Below are 15842 nucleotides of genomic sequence, written 5' to 3'. Positions count from 1 at the left end.
AAAGCCTGAATCTGCCTCCTGAAGGATAAATTAAGACAAGTACACACAAAAGGGGAAAGGAAAAAAAGCCAAGATAGAAAATGCACCTTCTGTTTCTGCTCCTGACTTTAATTTACAGCATTGTTGCTAGAGGAGACTCAGCATAGCACACGGTGACTCCAAGATTTGGCCTTTATGAGCATTGAGCTGTTTAAAGGCATTGCTTTACTCTGCCTCCCTGTTTTAGGCTTGGCATCGGTGCTGCCAAAAAGAGTGATCTAGCCAGCTAGACATAAAACAAAGGCATAGGAAGAGGAGCAGAAAGAAGAAGATGTTAGGGAAGAAAAGGGGCACAAGTGAAAAGATGTGACGGCAGGAATGCAAGTTGTCTTCCAGCAGCCGCATTTGCTTAATCTGGAGGAAGAGGCGGCGTCATGCACACAGCCCTCTGGCACTGCTCCAGCCAGGGTGTTTCCTTGGACTGAGGAGGAGACCCAGAGAGGTCACAGTGGATCTACTTGTTTACCACAAAATCTTTTCATGGTTCTTGGGTGGTTTCTTTTCTAGCTTTAATGTTTTCAGCCTTTTGTAGGTAATATTGTTTTACAGACTGCTACGTCTGCTCAACACTGATGTTTCCTGGCTGTCTTTTCCCTGTCTGAGCTTCTCTCAGGGCACGTGCCTTTGAATATCAGAAAATCAGATAATCTGAGCCACTATTACAGTTTGAGTGCCATACATAACTCTTCAAATACCATGATTTACCATATTACCACCTGTGTTTTCTTTTAAAGAACCATTACACTTTTATTTGATCTGTAATGGATACAGGGTAAACATTGACTAGCCCCCATTAACCATTTTCTTCCTTACCTTGGGAGGAAAACCTAATTTTATAAGATAATCATAGAGTGGTTTGCGTTGGAGGTGACCTCTAAAGATCATGTAGTCCAACCCCTCCCCCTCCCCACCATGCCTTTCAGTAGGTCAGGTTGCTCAAAGCCCCATCCAACCTGACTTTGAACACTTCCAAAGATGGGGCATCCACAACTTCTTTGGGCAACCTGTTCTACTGTCACCACCCTCATCATAAAATTTCATGAAAGTTTATATCATGTTTATTTTGCTGTGTCTCTTTTAGGACTGAATGACCTCTCTGCCTTTCTTTGTTCCCTGGTGTTTAAAACAGTTGGTCTGTCTGGGTTTCCACATAGGAGCCCAAGACCTGTGTTTCTCTTCAGCCAGCAGCAAATGTTCTCTTAGGCTACATTTCATGATATTTCCCATCCTACAGTCTACTTAGTAGTTCCCATCTTTACCTCACAATTTCATATTAACTATCTTCTTCATACCAACTGAGCTGGACTTTTGTACTTTGGACAACTTGGGATATGCGTTTCTGCCCCTCAGGCCAGGGCCTTGGTGGGAGCCCAAGCCCCTTCACTCTTTTGGGCTTGTAGGTAAAACCAGCTGATTTTGTATGAAAATATTTGAAGAAAGCCAAAGACTTTTTTCAATTTTGTTCAAATTTCTTCTCCACTTTGACTGGAAATAAATAGTGTTTCAGTGACATTAGATAGAAATACAAAGAAATTTTTTTTGTTGTTTTTTTTTGTTTTCTTTCTCAAAGGTCAGAGGGAAACATTTTTATTTCATTATGAAAATGAAATTTTGGGGACCTTTTAAATAATATGAGCATTTATTTTCCTTGTGAAATACTGAGCAGTTTCGAATTTATTTTGCTGGAATACTGTGACTTGTAAAGGGCAAAGAAGAACGGGAGTTATTGTGCCATCAATCTACAAGACAAAAGGGTTTTGGGGCCCAGGAGGAATTAATTGGTGCCGGAATAAGGGCTAAGGACTGTTTTGTAATTGGATCTTCCACTGCCCTGAAAGAAGCCGTTTCTCCAATTTAGCTACACGAATACATTTTACCATCTATGAACTCTGTCTGCGAGAGGAGCTGCAGCTTGGAGGGAAGTGAAAGGTGCGTCTGTAGAGGGGCAGGAAACTGCTGGGTGGGAATCTGCAGTGATGAGTTTGTTGGAGATAGGCTGATGGCTCAGAAATGTACTCTTAAATAATTTTAATGGACTGTAGTCAGTGATGGAGGTTGCGAAACAAGTCAAGAAAAAGGAAGGTTGAGAACATGCAGGATATGCTGTGATGCAAATGCATTTTTGTGATGATGGATCTCTACAGTTGTGAAACACTGAGATCCTTGGGGAAGACATGGTGAGTGTGAAAGAGACGTGAAACAGAAAAGCTTTCAGAGCACTGCAGCAAGACGTAAGCAGTATGTTTCACTCTTTCCTCCTGTTCTACTTTCCCTGCTTTTGTTTTCTTCCTAATTTGGCTGTTGCTTGTCTCTTTCCTCTCTAATTCCATCACTTGTATTCTTGTTGCTTGGCCTTCTTTAGGTGCCCCAATTAAAATCTAACTACACTTTTGGATTAAAAAAGGTTTTTTCTCTAGTACATTTTTCTTTGAAAACATAACTTAAATTTTTTTTGGTGTATGACAAAACTGAATTGAAATTTTGACCCTATAATATTTTTAAAAGTTCCAGGTTGTTTACTCCCTTCCTCATGAGTATATACATTACTTGGGTAAAGTTATTTCATTTTCTTATATTCTTCCTTTAAAAATCACTAAAATTAAATCAATAGTCTTTGTGCCCTCATCTTTAAAAGCTCTTCTCTACACACTTTTTACTTCCATTTTCCTTCATTTTGTAATTGGCACTACCAATTGCAGAGGTTATTTCTGATTTCTAGCTACGACTCCTAGTTCCTGTGAGGCACTTTGTGGCCTTTTAATTCCAGTGCATAGTCATCTTTATAAACAGGACATCATTTACAACCTCTTGTAATCTCTTGCAGTAACAACAAGGAGGAAAATAATATTCTGAGTATATTCCAGCGTTCAGCAAGTACATAGGTTTGTACCTCAACCAAAGCAGTGTCTGGAGCAGCACAGGTACCCTGAAATACAATGTAATATATGGGTCTGCTTAGATCACTGCATTGTTTATTCTTTTTAACTTTTGGGGGAGTGTTAAAGGAAATCAAGCAAATTATGTAATTGTAGTATATGTGTGGTGTACTTTCTTTTCCAATATAGTGATTTGGGTCATAACAACTTCTGTTCTCACTGACGCTGTTGGTATGTGCATTCAGTTTGCTTCCTGCTAGACAGGCAAGACAAGGAAGGAGCAGGAGCAGGCGAGATTAAGACAGACGGCAACCTGCAGTCTGGAGGTAGCAGTTTGGCCGCCAGAGAAGGCACTAAGGAGCTCAGTTTGCATCAAAATTGAATTCCAACCTAGCTTTTTTTTTTTTTTTTTTTGGTCAACAGTTTTATATAGCTATAAAGTACAGACATAGCTTTGTGCAACTTTCATAAATCAAATAGTGGAAGACATTGCTTATTTCAATTTCAAAAGCATACACCCAAACCCCAGAAATTACACTAGTTGCAGATACATTCCAGATAATCTTCTGGTTTTAGATTTTAGTTCCAGTTCCTGTACAGCTTCCCAAATTTTCTACCTTAATATTGTTTCTCAATTTTGGCATGAATAATTCATCAGTTTGGAAGGAATTGCAGGGTATTTCCAGTAAAAGAAGAAAATGAAGATGCAGCTAGGTATTTTATAATGCAGTCCAGGGCTTTTAGAGAGGCTAACCACATTTCTTTGAGTATTTGTGAACTCAAGTAACAGGAACAAGTTTCCCTGTACTCAGTTCTAAGCCTTTTTCAGCACAGAGAGCCCAAAAGCTGCTTTAGTTTTGTTGACAGTCATGTTCTTGCTGCTGTTTCACTGGTTGTCTCTTGCCTTTTTTGCCGACTTGTTTGTCTGCAGCTGGGGAGCTTCACTGCTCTGTTTGTTAAAAACATGCATACATAGAAATGTCCACCCCCAGCGGCCCCCCCCGCCCTCCACTGTTCTGCATTCAAATCAATCCCAGCCGCCTGTGCTGTTTCCCACACTCCAGGCGAAGCCATGGGACCCCACAGCCCGGCTATTGCCCCCCCTCTCAGTGTGCCTTAGCCCTTGTGTGACTGATGTGCCGCGGTTTTAGCCATCGCTGAGCAAAGGGCTCCCTTGAAATTGTTTCCTGAAATAGGCTGAGTGGAAGATCGTTATCACGCCAGCGACTTCAGCGAAGTGCTGCCATTGCCCACAGATCAAAGACTCATTCACTGGGAATTTAGTTGGTAGAGGACTACAGAATATTCTTGATGTCTCTATAGTAGGAAACTGAGTAAAAGACAGGGGTGTAGTTCTCCTGGCATTGCTCTTCAGTGAGCAACTGAGTTGTTTAAATGCCACATATTATAATGACAATTTTTAGTAAAAATTTCAGGTCAGCTTTTCTAGTTTTTCTTTTCCCATTGAGTGTCTAATGAATTCGATCATTACTTTCATTATTTAAGTCTAAAGTTTTTATTGCAGTGTAGGCAGATAGTGTCTAAAGATAGAATGTAGGGCCCAGACTGCCAGTGTGTTACTAGTTTCCAGAGATGCACAGATGCTTATGGTGTGTTGAAACTGAAGTGCAGCCTTACCTTGAAGTTTGCTACTGGTAGTCCGGACTCTTCCCATTGTTTAAAGTTTCTAGAGTCCAAAATGCCTATGTTAATTTTTTAATTTTGTTTTCTACTGCAATTTTAAATTTAAAAGAAGGGATGTCTTTTTAGGTTCTTCTCTGCTCAATCCCATATCTGCCATCCTTTGTTTGTGACACTTCTGAATTGTATATAGAGTTTTCCTTCCCTAGCACAGACTACTGCTCATGGCTGAGTTTACCTTTTCCTCTGGCTCTGGGATGAAGCTTGCTTGAAACTGCTGAGACAAGCAGTCATTGAAATGATTCTATTTTCAGAGGTTTATCAATAAATATAAAATGCATATTGATCCTTGGAGCAAGTCTTGCTTCTTTTTGATGAAAAGCTCTATTTAATTTATACCAGTAAAATCATCTGTTCCCTTGTGATGTTCGTTACCATGAAACAGGCAAAGTTATACTTTCCATGCAATGATATTATCTATCATGGTTAGGGACCTTGTATGTTATGTACTTATTCACTTATTTTTATAGAATTCACATTTTAGCTTTCTGCAAAGTAACAAACAGGCAATTTTTAGATTTTAGATTGGATGTGCCTTTGTAATATATGGTCTTTTACCTTATTTCTTTACAGGTTCTGTCTTTGAATGCCACTGAAAAAGGTATTCCAGAGTTTTGCTTATTCCTATCAAAGACAGCAACCTCAGAGCCAGTGAGGGATTTGCTTCATGCCCTGTGTCACAATTTTATGTTGTCATTGTTAATATGACAACATGACAATATGAGGGTTTTATTGGATATTAGTAAAAATGTCTTCACTGAAGGGGTTGTGAAGCATTGGAACAGGCTGCCCAGGGAAGTGGTTGAGTCACTGTCCCTGGAGGTATTTAAAAGACACGTAGACGTGGCGCTTAGGGACATGGTTTAGTGGTGGACTTGGCAGCGCTAGGTTTACGGTTGAACTCAATCATCTTAAAGGTCTTTTCCAACCTAAATGATTCTATGATTCCCAGGCTGAGTTTATATAGTTTGTGATTTGAGACAGGACTGGTCTGGCCTACTTGTGTGTGTGGAAAATGCGAAAGGGTTTTTGATGCATTCCTTGTTCCCAGTCGTTGCTACCAGTAGAGTAAGTAGAGCATGGAGCATAAGCAGATGCAGATGGTAGTAGTGGAGGGGACAAAACTACTACTATAACCTACTGCAGAGCTCTTGGATAGTCACTGCTTTCTAGTACAAGCTGCTTTTCTCCTGACAGAGGCGGGCCAGGTGGTGTTAGGTGGGCCAGGTAGGCGTTAGCTCTACCCTGGTTAGGTGCCAGACTATGTAGTAGTAAAGTGGCATACTTGCAAGAATACTTTTTCTTTCTAAGAGTAGTGCAAGGAAGTGAAAAAAGGAATCAGAGGGCTATGGATATCTGATGATGTGGTTCCCAGCCTGTTGTTGGGAATAATAGCTACATACTGCTCCAGTTGCATAGGTTGTGTCAGGGTCAGAACTGTCTTTTGCTTCTTGGAAAAAAAAAAAACAGAAACTGAGATGAAAAGGGACTTTTCTCAACAGTAAGAGAAAATTTCCAATCTAATTCATGCTTTCTTAGCAAAGTAGACTGTGGTCTGCACAAATCTTGGCTATTTTGATCTGAGACCTCCAGGGATTTGACCTGTCCCCAGCAGAGATGGGCAGCATTTATATATTTCTGAAGTATTACAGCTACCAGCTGTCCTTAGGTCTGTTCCACCTCTCACTGTGGCATAGCTGTCGCATCCATCCTATCTTTTCACTAGGAGTAAGGATGAGGACGAGGAGGATCACTTTACAGACTATAGATTTCTAGACAGGGAAAATTATTACTGTAAAAGGTGATTCTTCCTGGAACCGTGCAAACCTAAATGTTGTAGTGGCAGAGAAACATACACTACTGAGGAATGAGATGGCACTGTAGATTATCAACATTTGCTTTCCCACTAGTGCTCTCAAAAAGAAAGATATTAAATGCTGAAATAAAAGAGAACACATAGAGGATTGGGGTATTATCAGTATCTGTCTCTATAGTCACTATACTGTGGAATAGAAGGATACAGGGATCTGAAGACAAATGACTATGGAACAAAATTTCCTAGCTGAATTATGGTACTTTCTTGTAGGGAGTATTATTTCGTTCTCCCACCAACATTGGGGGATCCAAAATTGTTTCCGTCATTTCAAGTGCAGAATGATTATTTAATTGTTGAGAAGTCTACAAACAGATCATCCTGACAGGATGCTTCAGCTGATACAGATGGCTGAGGATATATTCAGTTTCCTAAAATAAAATCTTAGGCATCTAAGCTTTCACTGGAAAGTTTGAATACATCCTCCTGTTCTTGGCACACCCAATATAAAAAAATAAAATAAAATAATCTAAGTCTTTATTTCCAGTCTTTTCTGCAGTATTTGAAAATATATTTGCTACATTTTCTGCAGATTTTTAATCCTCCAGTCAGGGTCAGTAACAGGCACTATCCCAAAAGATATCGAAACAGTCCTGAACTCACTGACTGAACTCCCGATGCTGCAAGACCATTTGTACAGGCAGGCATTTGTGCCAGCAGTAAGATTCTTGCAGGACTGTGTCCTTAGACAAGAAGTAATGTATCAAATAGAATAAAAGAAAGGAACCAGTGAAATATAAATAGTCTTACCATACATTTGTTTCTGTTGTTAATATAGATAGATGAAGATGTTCATGGAATCTAAAGGACTACATTTTTGGCTACAGCACAACAAGCTGGTTTATGTATGAGCTGTATGTAATTATATTGAAAACAAACTTTGCTTAGAGAACATTTTTGGCTCCACTGTGCAATAACACAAAGGGCCTTTGTTATGGTCTCAGCAGAGTTATTTATGGCTTGCAAAGGACTTACTAAAGGACAGTTTCATCTGATGGTATTCATCCACTAACTCAAATTTAAATGTAGTGACTTCTGTTCATACAAATCATAATTGCTAAACTGATCAACCAGACAAAGATTTCTGAAACTAGAAATGGGATTGCTCTACAGATTCAGACCTGGAACAGCAGTAAAGAGTGGGGTTTCAGATCCGGGGTTTCAGATCCAGGGCTTTGAACGAGCCAGAATGGAAAATGCGGCAAAAGGCTTTGCATAATTCACATCAATTATAATCATCTTCAGTTGAATTGGAAATGAGGCTCTTGGTCTCTTAAATGGAAAAAAAAAGTCACAGAGAGCAGAGGGAGCTAGCTGTCTGTTGGGAAGAAAGGAATCCCAGGGGAAAGTGGGTTTGTGAACATCTGCCAGAAGCTCTTACAGGACCCTATGAAGATAGGTGAGGGGCCTGTGATTTCCTCTGGCTCACCTAAAACTGCCATTACATTAAAGGATTACTTTCAGAAATCCTGCCTTCCCCAGATTTTTTATGCCTGAGCTGTGGGACTTGGGAAGCATCCAACATCAACTTTCTGTTCTACTTCAAACTCAGCATGACCATGGACAAACTCTCTAGGGCCATATTCAGACCACTTGCTATCAGTACAAACTTTTGTCTTCACAATGAAAAGTGTGGCATTTAAGTTTAAGAGCGTGCCACTGAGCAATTCAGAGCACTCTATACAAGACTGGAAGACCCAGCTTCCCTGGGGCACCAGTGGAGGAGGTATTCATGATAGTGAAGTCAACTTGAACTGGTCTGAATGTAGTCCCTGTTCATTCTTTTGCTTTGGCTTCCCAGATGTAAAATAGATGGTCAGTAGGTATTTACCTCACTGGGTTCCTGTAAAATTAAACACTTTAAAAGACTATGAAGCTCTGAGATACTGCAAGAAGGGTGGTTATATAAATGTAATCCAATTATATAAGCTTCTTCAGATGAATTGCACTTTCATTACCATAACCTTCTGCTACGTCCTTGTTTATTCATGCTATTAGTGGTTGCAGAGACTAGATGTTATTTCAGATGAGGAATCCCAGTCTTATTTTCTTTACTCAGTGAAGAATTTTGTTTTGGTCATGCAAACTGCTTGCAGGTCACATTGGCTGCATCCGTAGTTGCAAACACTGAATGCTTCTAACAATCAGGGCCAGTTTTCTGAAGAATTTCAGAATTTCTTTTCTATAGCATCTCCCTCCTTGCCATTTCCAGGATCCACTATGACCTATAGCTACCATCTAACTCGAAGTTTGTGACCCTACACTGTTTGGACAGAAGGAGGTACATGTAGTAGGCTCAGGAAGTAAGTAGATCAACTTGGTATCATCGTCAGTTCACTGTTTGCAAACTATTAACCAAATATTATTAACCCAATTATTAACCAAATAAGTAACTGTAATAATTAACAATTTCGTCATTAACCAAACGCCAAACCAGATTCTAAGCAGGTCCTTGTTGTTCTGAGTGATTGATGGCACTATTCTTTCGTTTCCTTTAGAAACCACTGAGGGGCAGCAAGTTTTCACATGGAAAATATTACTGTCTTTTGTGTATAAGGAGATCTTGAGCTGTCAGTATCACACATTTTATTATTTCAATGAATTCCATGTGTCATGTCACTGAAAATTATAACAAAAATGTCAGTGTGTGCTCCTGTAAATGAATGCGACTTTTGCTGGTTTATGGCAGCTTGATGTATATGTTCTTTATGAGCAGAAAAAAACTGAAGAATGTCCTACCGGATGTGTCTGCAAAGCACCTTTTACAGCTGTAGGGTGCCCGTATGATTGGATTCATAAGTAAGTCTATCACATGCACAGCACACATTTAGGCACTACTTTTAGAAATGAGGCCAGGATATTAGGACAAAAGAATGAGAAGAGCTTTGATTTACTAGCAACAACTAGCTGGCCTCAGGAAAAAAAAGGAAAGTTTATGATCTTTGGAAAAGGGGGTTGGCTACTTAGGAAAAATACCAAGATGTAGTGAAGCTATGCAGGGCGAAAATTAGAAGGGCCAAAGCTCAAGCAGAACTCATCTTGGCCACCACAGTTAAAGATAATAAGAGGTTATTTCAGTATATCAACAGAAAAAGGAAGACTAGGGAAAAAGTAGGCCCACTAACGAATGAGATGATGGGCACTCTAGTGGTGGAAGACACAGAGAAGGCAGAGCTACTGAATGCCTTCTTTGCTTCAGTCTTCACTGCTAAAGGAGTCCCTGATGAATACCAGGCCCTGGAGGCAAGGGGGAAGGTCTGGAGAGAGGAAGAGTTTCCCCCAGTAAGGAAGATCAGGTTAGAGACCACTTGACCGAACTGGACATCCAGAAGTCCATGGGCCCTGACGAGATGCACCTGTGAGTGCTGAGAGAGCTGGCAGATGTTATTGCTTGGCCACTCTCCATCGCCTTTGAAAGGTCATGGAGAAGAGGAGAGGTGCCTGAGGACTGGAGGAATGCCAATATCACTCCAGTCTTCAAAAAGGGCAAGAAGGAGGAGGACCCAGGGAACTACAGACCGGTTAGTTTCATGTCCGTCCCTGGGAAGGTAATGGAGCAATTCGTTCTGGATGTCATATCCAAGCATGTTCAAAGCAGGAAGTTATTGGAAGTGGTCAGGATGGATTTACCAAGGGTAAACCATGCTTGACCAATCTCATAGCCTTCTATGATGTTATAACTGGTTGTCTGGATGAGGGCAGAGCAGCAGATGTCACCTACCTTGACTTCAGCAAGGCTTTTGACACTGTCTCTCATAACATTCTCCTTAGGAAACTGAGGAAATGTGGACTAGACGAGGGGACAGTGAGGTGGATTGAGAGCTGGCTGTGTGACAGGACTCAGAGGGATGTGATTAATGGAGCAGGGTCAAGTTGGAGGCCTGTAACCAGTGGTGTCCCCCAGGGGTCAATACTTGGACCAGTGTTGTTTAACATATTCATCAACGACCTGGACAAGGGGACAGAGTGTATCCTCAGCAAGTTCGCTGATGATACCAAACTGGGTGGGATGGCTGACACCCCAGAGGGCCGTGCTGCCATCCAATGTAACGTGGACAGGCTGGAGAGCGGAGCAGAGAAGAACCTAATGAGGTTCAACAAGGACAAGTGTAGGGTCCTGCACCTGGGGAGGAAGAATGTCAGGCACCAGTATAGGTTAGGGGTGGACCTGCTGGAAAGCAGCTCTGAAGAAAAGGATCTGGGGGTCTTGGTAGACAGCAAATTATCCATGATCAAGCAATGTGCCCTTGTTGCCAAGAGGGCCAACAGAATTCTGGACTGCATAGGGAAGAGTGTGTCCAGCAGGTCAAGGGAAGTCATTCTCCCCCTCTACTCTGCACTGGTGAGGCCACAACTGGAATACTGTGTCCAGTTCTGGGCTCCCCAGTTCAAGAGAGACAGGGAACTACTAGAGAGAGTCCAGCGTAGGGCAACAAAGATGATTGAGGGATTGGAGCATCTTCCATAATTGTGAGGAAAGGCTGAGAGCTGGGACTCTTCAGCCTGGAGAAGGGAAGGCTGAGGGGAGACCTTATTAACGTTTACAAGTATCTAAAGGGTGGGTTTAAGGAGGATGGAGCCAGACCCTTTTCAGTGATTCCCAGTAACAGGACGAGGGGTAACGGGCACAAGCTGGAACACAGGAAGTTCCGATCAAATATGAGAAAAAACTTCTTTACAGTGAGGGTGACAGAGCACTGGAACAGGCTGCCCAGGGAGGTTGTGGAGTCCCCTTCTCTGGAGACTTTCAAGACCTGCCTGGATGCAGTCCTGAGTAATGTGCTCTAGGCAATCCTGCTTCAGCAGGGGAGTTGGACTAGATGATCGCTAGAGGTCCCTTCCAACTCTGAAAAAAAATTCTGTAAATTCCGTAATTCCATAATGGAATAGGCTGTGTTACTCAGAAATCTCTTTATGCTTCAGATAAATAACTGTTTGTTAACCAGACACCCTATTAAAACAGATCCTGTTCCAGCCAGACTATTAAACTGAGCCATGAACAGTAAAGACATACCTAATAGTGAATGCGGTTTATCCTTACTTTTAGTGCCTCTGCTGTAGTTAGCTACACTGTGTGAGCATCTGTTGGCCTTGATCCTGGCTACTCAGGTACACCACAGGGAAGCATACTGGCCCAGGGGTCTGGAGTGAAGCGCTTTGGTTTGTCAGTGTTGAATGCTTACCTGTGTGATATTCCTGACTATTAATAACCCAAGGGAATACTGATTTAGATCCATGATTTTCTGCATATATTAGTGAGAAGTGAATAACTAATCAGGTTTGCAGAGGATTTTGGCATGGTTTATGCATGAAGCTTTGAACCAAGGACCAAATCCTTGTTTGGACAGACAATTTTCTGCATACAATTTGAAAAGTGCTGGCAGTTACAATTTGGATATACTCCTATCTCCTTTCTGTCTTCAGCTGAGGACAACTTCCTGACACAGCTTTTCAGTAACATCTCACCATAGTTTAAGCTAAATATTCTGGTAAAAATCACAAGTAAAATCAAAGGTCTAGGTTGCTATATTGTTACACCTTGGGTAGTTCATAACAATTCTGTCTAGCATAAATGTGAAGCATGAACAGATCATAATTCTTTACTGTCATACTCCTATGCAGCCTTCCTTCCACAGGCTTACACGACAAAACTGATGAACTATTTTAATTTTCTAGCCAAAGGCAACCAGAGCGTGAGCTGCCCTGGCCATGCTACTACACCTTTGCAATGTTCCACATTGTCACATGTGGGAAGAAGCTAGTGGGTAAGAGTCAGGTGTATCAACTTTATGCCACCCAAGGATTGCTTCATTTCCAGGCAAACACAACTAACCCAGTGTCTGTCCCTTTGTGCTGCTGTATCAGTGTGAATAGAATGGAGCACATACGACTTCGGGTCCAAAAAAACAAAAGCAAATCGTCTTTCATGTCAATGGTGCAAATACTAATTATCTTTAAGAGTCCTGTCTGCCTAGCAGAACCAGCAGAACCAGTCACATTAGACAGGTGTAGCAGTATGAAAGTAGGGTGGAATAACAATGATTTGTCTGAGACAAGAATATGAATAAATATGAATAAAGCATCAGGAAAGGCAGTAGAAGGTTTAAAGAATATAGCCTTAATTTGCTGTTTAGTTATGGGGCAGTCCTGCCAAGGATGTCAGACAGAAACCTGGCAAGGTCCAGCCCTGCAGAAAGCAGTGGCTACCGTGGATGCAACACTGCATGCCTGTCAGATCAGCTAAATTCTGCCCTATTGTGTGATAGATGCAGCATTGTATGACATTTAATATTACGCACAGTGTCTCTTTGCCTCTATTATTCACTGTGTAGGACAAACACGCAAATAGGCAGATTCAAGGACATCTGCTTGAATTTCTTAACTACTAAAAATAAACTTTGGAAGTTTGCATTCTAATAAGGTCAGGACTTTGGAGTAGTGTTAGAGGGGAGGCAAGGAGAAGGTTGTGTTTAGATATAAGTTTTACATTGGTTAGCTACCTTCCAACTTTTTCTCCACTGTCCTGTGCCTTGTAATTTAAAATTTGTTTGTCTACATTGTATGCCATATGATTTTTTTAAAATAAGAGCTGACCTGGCCATATTAAATGAAAACTTCAGTCCAACCCTTTTATTCTGGCAGTAAAATAAGACTGAAACATTGCATAATTGAAGAACTTAATTAACTTTGAAAATTCTTATAAAGAAAACACTTCCATGTTAAGTAACAAATACAGGTATAACTAAGTCTGTTCTGAAATTAAATAGAAATTAATTGCTCTTCTGATTTCTGTCTGTGTATAAAAAGCTGAGAAGCCATTTCAGGTTCCCCCTTCCCCCGTCCCATAGCCATACAAAGAGTCGCCAGGAGGCAGTATTTGCACAGGTTGCTAACAGCCTATGTATTTGAAGTACAATTTGATGAGATTTCATCATACAGAAGTCTGAGCAGAAGCTCAGACATGAAAAATCCATGAAAAAGTCTGAGCTTTTGCTTTAATAGGACACATCTTTGATTTTCCCTGAAACTGTAGTACTGTGATACTACTGAGAAACGCAAACTTTCCTGCATACGAGCCTTTCCTTTTGCAGCAAAAGACTTCCCTTTCAAATGTGGCAGAAGAACAATGCTGTTTTACCCAAAGAGTAGTACAGTCTTTTTGTTCTTGTTTGTTTTCTTGGGTGTAATTGTCCTAATTTTTTTTTTGTTTGATTAGAAATAAAAATTGATCAAGAGATTTTGCGTAACACCTACTGTAAAGCTTGCTACCCTGTCTGCCAAAAGGCAAAGACTAGACTATTGGGCTGAACAAGTTTGGTCTCTTTCTAGCACTCTTTTGATTGGCAAACAAGTAAATTGCAAAGCAGGGCTTAGTTGCTTTTAACCATTTCCCTCCCATTTTTCAGTTGTCACTTGATCTCTTTCTTCAATTGCCCTGAAACGATGACATGCAAATGTTTGCAAATGAATGTTACAAAACACCCTTGAACCACCTGTTGATAACTGGCAACGCTTCTAAAGCATTTTTGATCGATGCATATTTGCTGTTGCTTTGTTAGTCATGATACAGAATCATGCTGCTTCTCCCTATTCCAGACATACGTTTCTTCAATCTGCTTTGAAATTCATTTGTTAGCGACTACTCTCCACTCTGAATACATCAAGACCTGTTATTCAAATTTGCTTTTGTTTTCAGATTTACAACTTTTCTGGACACAGAAAGTCCAAGGTGAAGTTGACCAAAATATATGGAAAGTCCGTCTACAGATTCCTAAAGATGGGATGTAACTGATTGCTGTGTATTTCAGGAGTTGTGTCTATACAGAGGTACACATAGTTGACCCAATTTAGTATCATAATTCCATGAAATTCTATGTTGTGGAGGTTGATATCTCATATAAAACTTACACCAGATAACTAAGTGAAGAATGAGAGTTCCACTCTCAATGAAGTGGAACATAAAGAAAAGGTAACGAAGAATTTTTGTAATAAAGCAAGATGCTGAAATAATAGATTTTATGATAATATTCTGCCCATCTATTTCAATGGCATCTATACTTAAAATAATTTAACGCATTGCAGGATGAAATGAGATTAGTCTATGTTCAATATTTATCAAGTCAATGGAGTAGAACTAGACAGACATATGAATCCACTTCTTTTAATGCTTAGGTTAAAAAATGTCACTGAACCTGCCACTGCATTTGTGTATAGAGTTGGAAAAGAAGGCATAAGTTACAAACTGCTTTAGGAAGAAATTAGTGGTACATGGAGATTTCAGATTTGATAGGATTCCCAGAAAACTCTCTTTTCAAAAGAGCAGGGGGGAAAATGGCTTTTCTGTGATTTTGTACCTTACTCCAAGATTTCCTTCTTTACAAAACAATCCTCCTTGCTTTCCTGCAGTTTACAGATAAACCAGGACAACACCTGATCATTAAACAGCATGTTTTTAGGCCTTTTTTTGCATGGGGTTCTGGAAATCTTCAGAGCTGACTAAAAATGTAGCCATCTTCTCATGTGCGGCACAGAGAGTTGTCGTTTCTGAAGTTTATTGTTTGTTCAGATCCCTCCTGTACTGACATTCAGCCTCGTAAGTAAAGGCTTATTTTTTAGATAGCAAAGACTTTGGATTTTCTCTTCTGGATCTGAACTTCCAGGGTTGAGGTCACTTCTCTTCTGCTTCCAGGTAAAAAAACCAAAACAACATAGAGCAGAAAACTCTAGGAAAAGATATGATGGGGTGATCTCTGGGTTTATGATAAATCACAGACTCAGAGACCACAGGGAAAGAAAGAATGAACAAGGTATATTCAATTGACAGAGAAACATGGAATGTAAGTAAATCTTCAAATGTATAAAGGACTTCAGCAAAGACAAAGGGAATACATTCTTCAAGTCTGTAATGAGCTGGAAAGAAAGAATTGATTTAAATTCCATCAAGGAATATTCAAATTAGGAAATTGTTAAGAAGAGTGAAGTAACCAGACGGACTGGGTCTGGCATGGAATCTCCATCATTAGATGTGTTTTCAAACAGGTTAAAAAAATGTCTTCCCCTGTGAATAGTCAATCCTGACTTAGGGTACTAAATACAGGAGTTGACTTTCTAAAGCCCCTTTTACTTCCTATCTAAATTTTTAGGCAGGCTTTCTAAGGAAACAAATTTCCTAGGATTGTGCTTTCAGCCTGTCTTATTTCCTTAACAAGTAATGTAATAAACCATTAGAAAGCTTTAACAAATCCAACAGTTCCCTTACCCCTGACTAAGATGTTACACAGAAGGAAATGGGAAATAAAGATTTGTTGGCTTTGCTCCTTGGGGTGGGGAGGTGTGTGGGGGTTTTTTGATAG

Source organism: Rissa tridactyla, chromosome Z, assembly GCF_028500815.1.
Source record: "Rissa tridactyla isolate bRisTri1 chromosome Z, bRisTri1.patW.cur.20221130, whole genome shotgun sequence".
Taxonomy (NCBI): Eukaryota; Metazoa; Chordata; class Aves; order Charadriiformes; family Laridae; genus Rissa; species Rissa tridactyla.
This window is presented reverse-complemented; position numbering follows the sequence as displayed.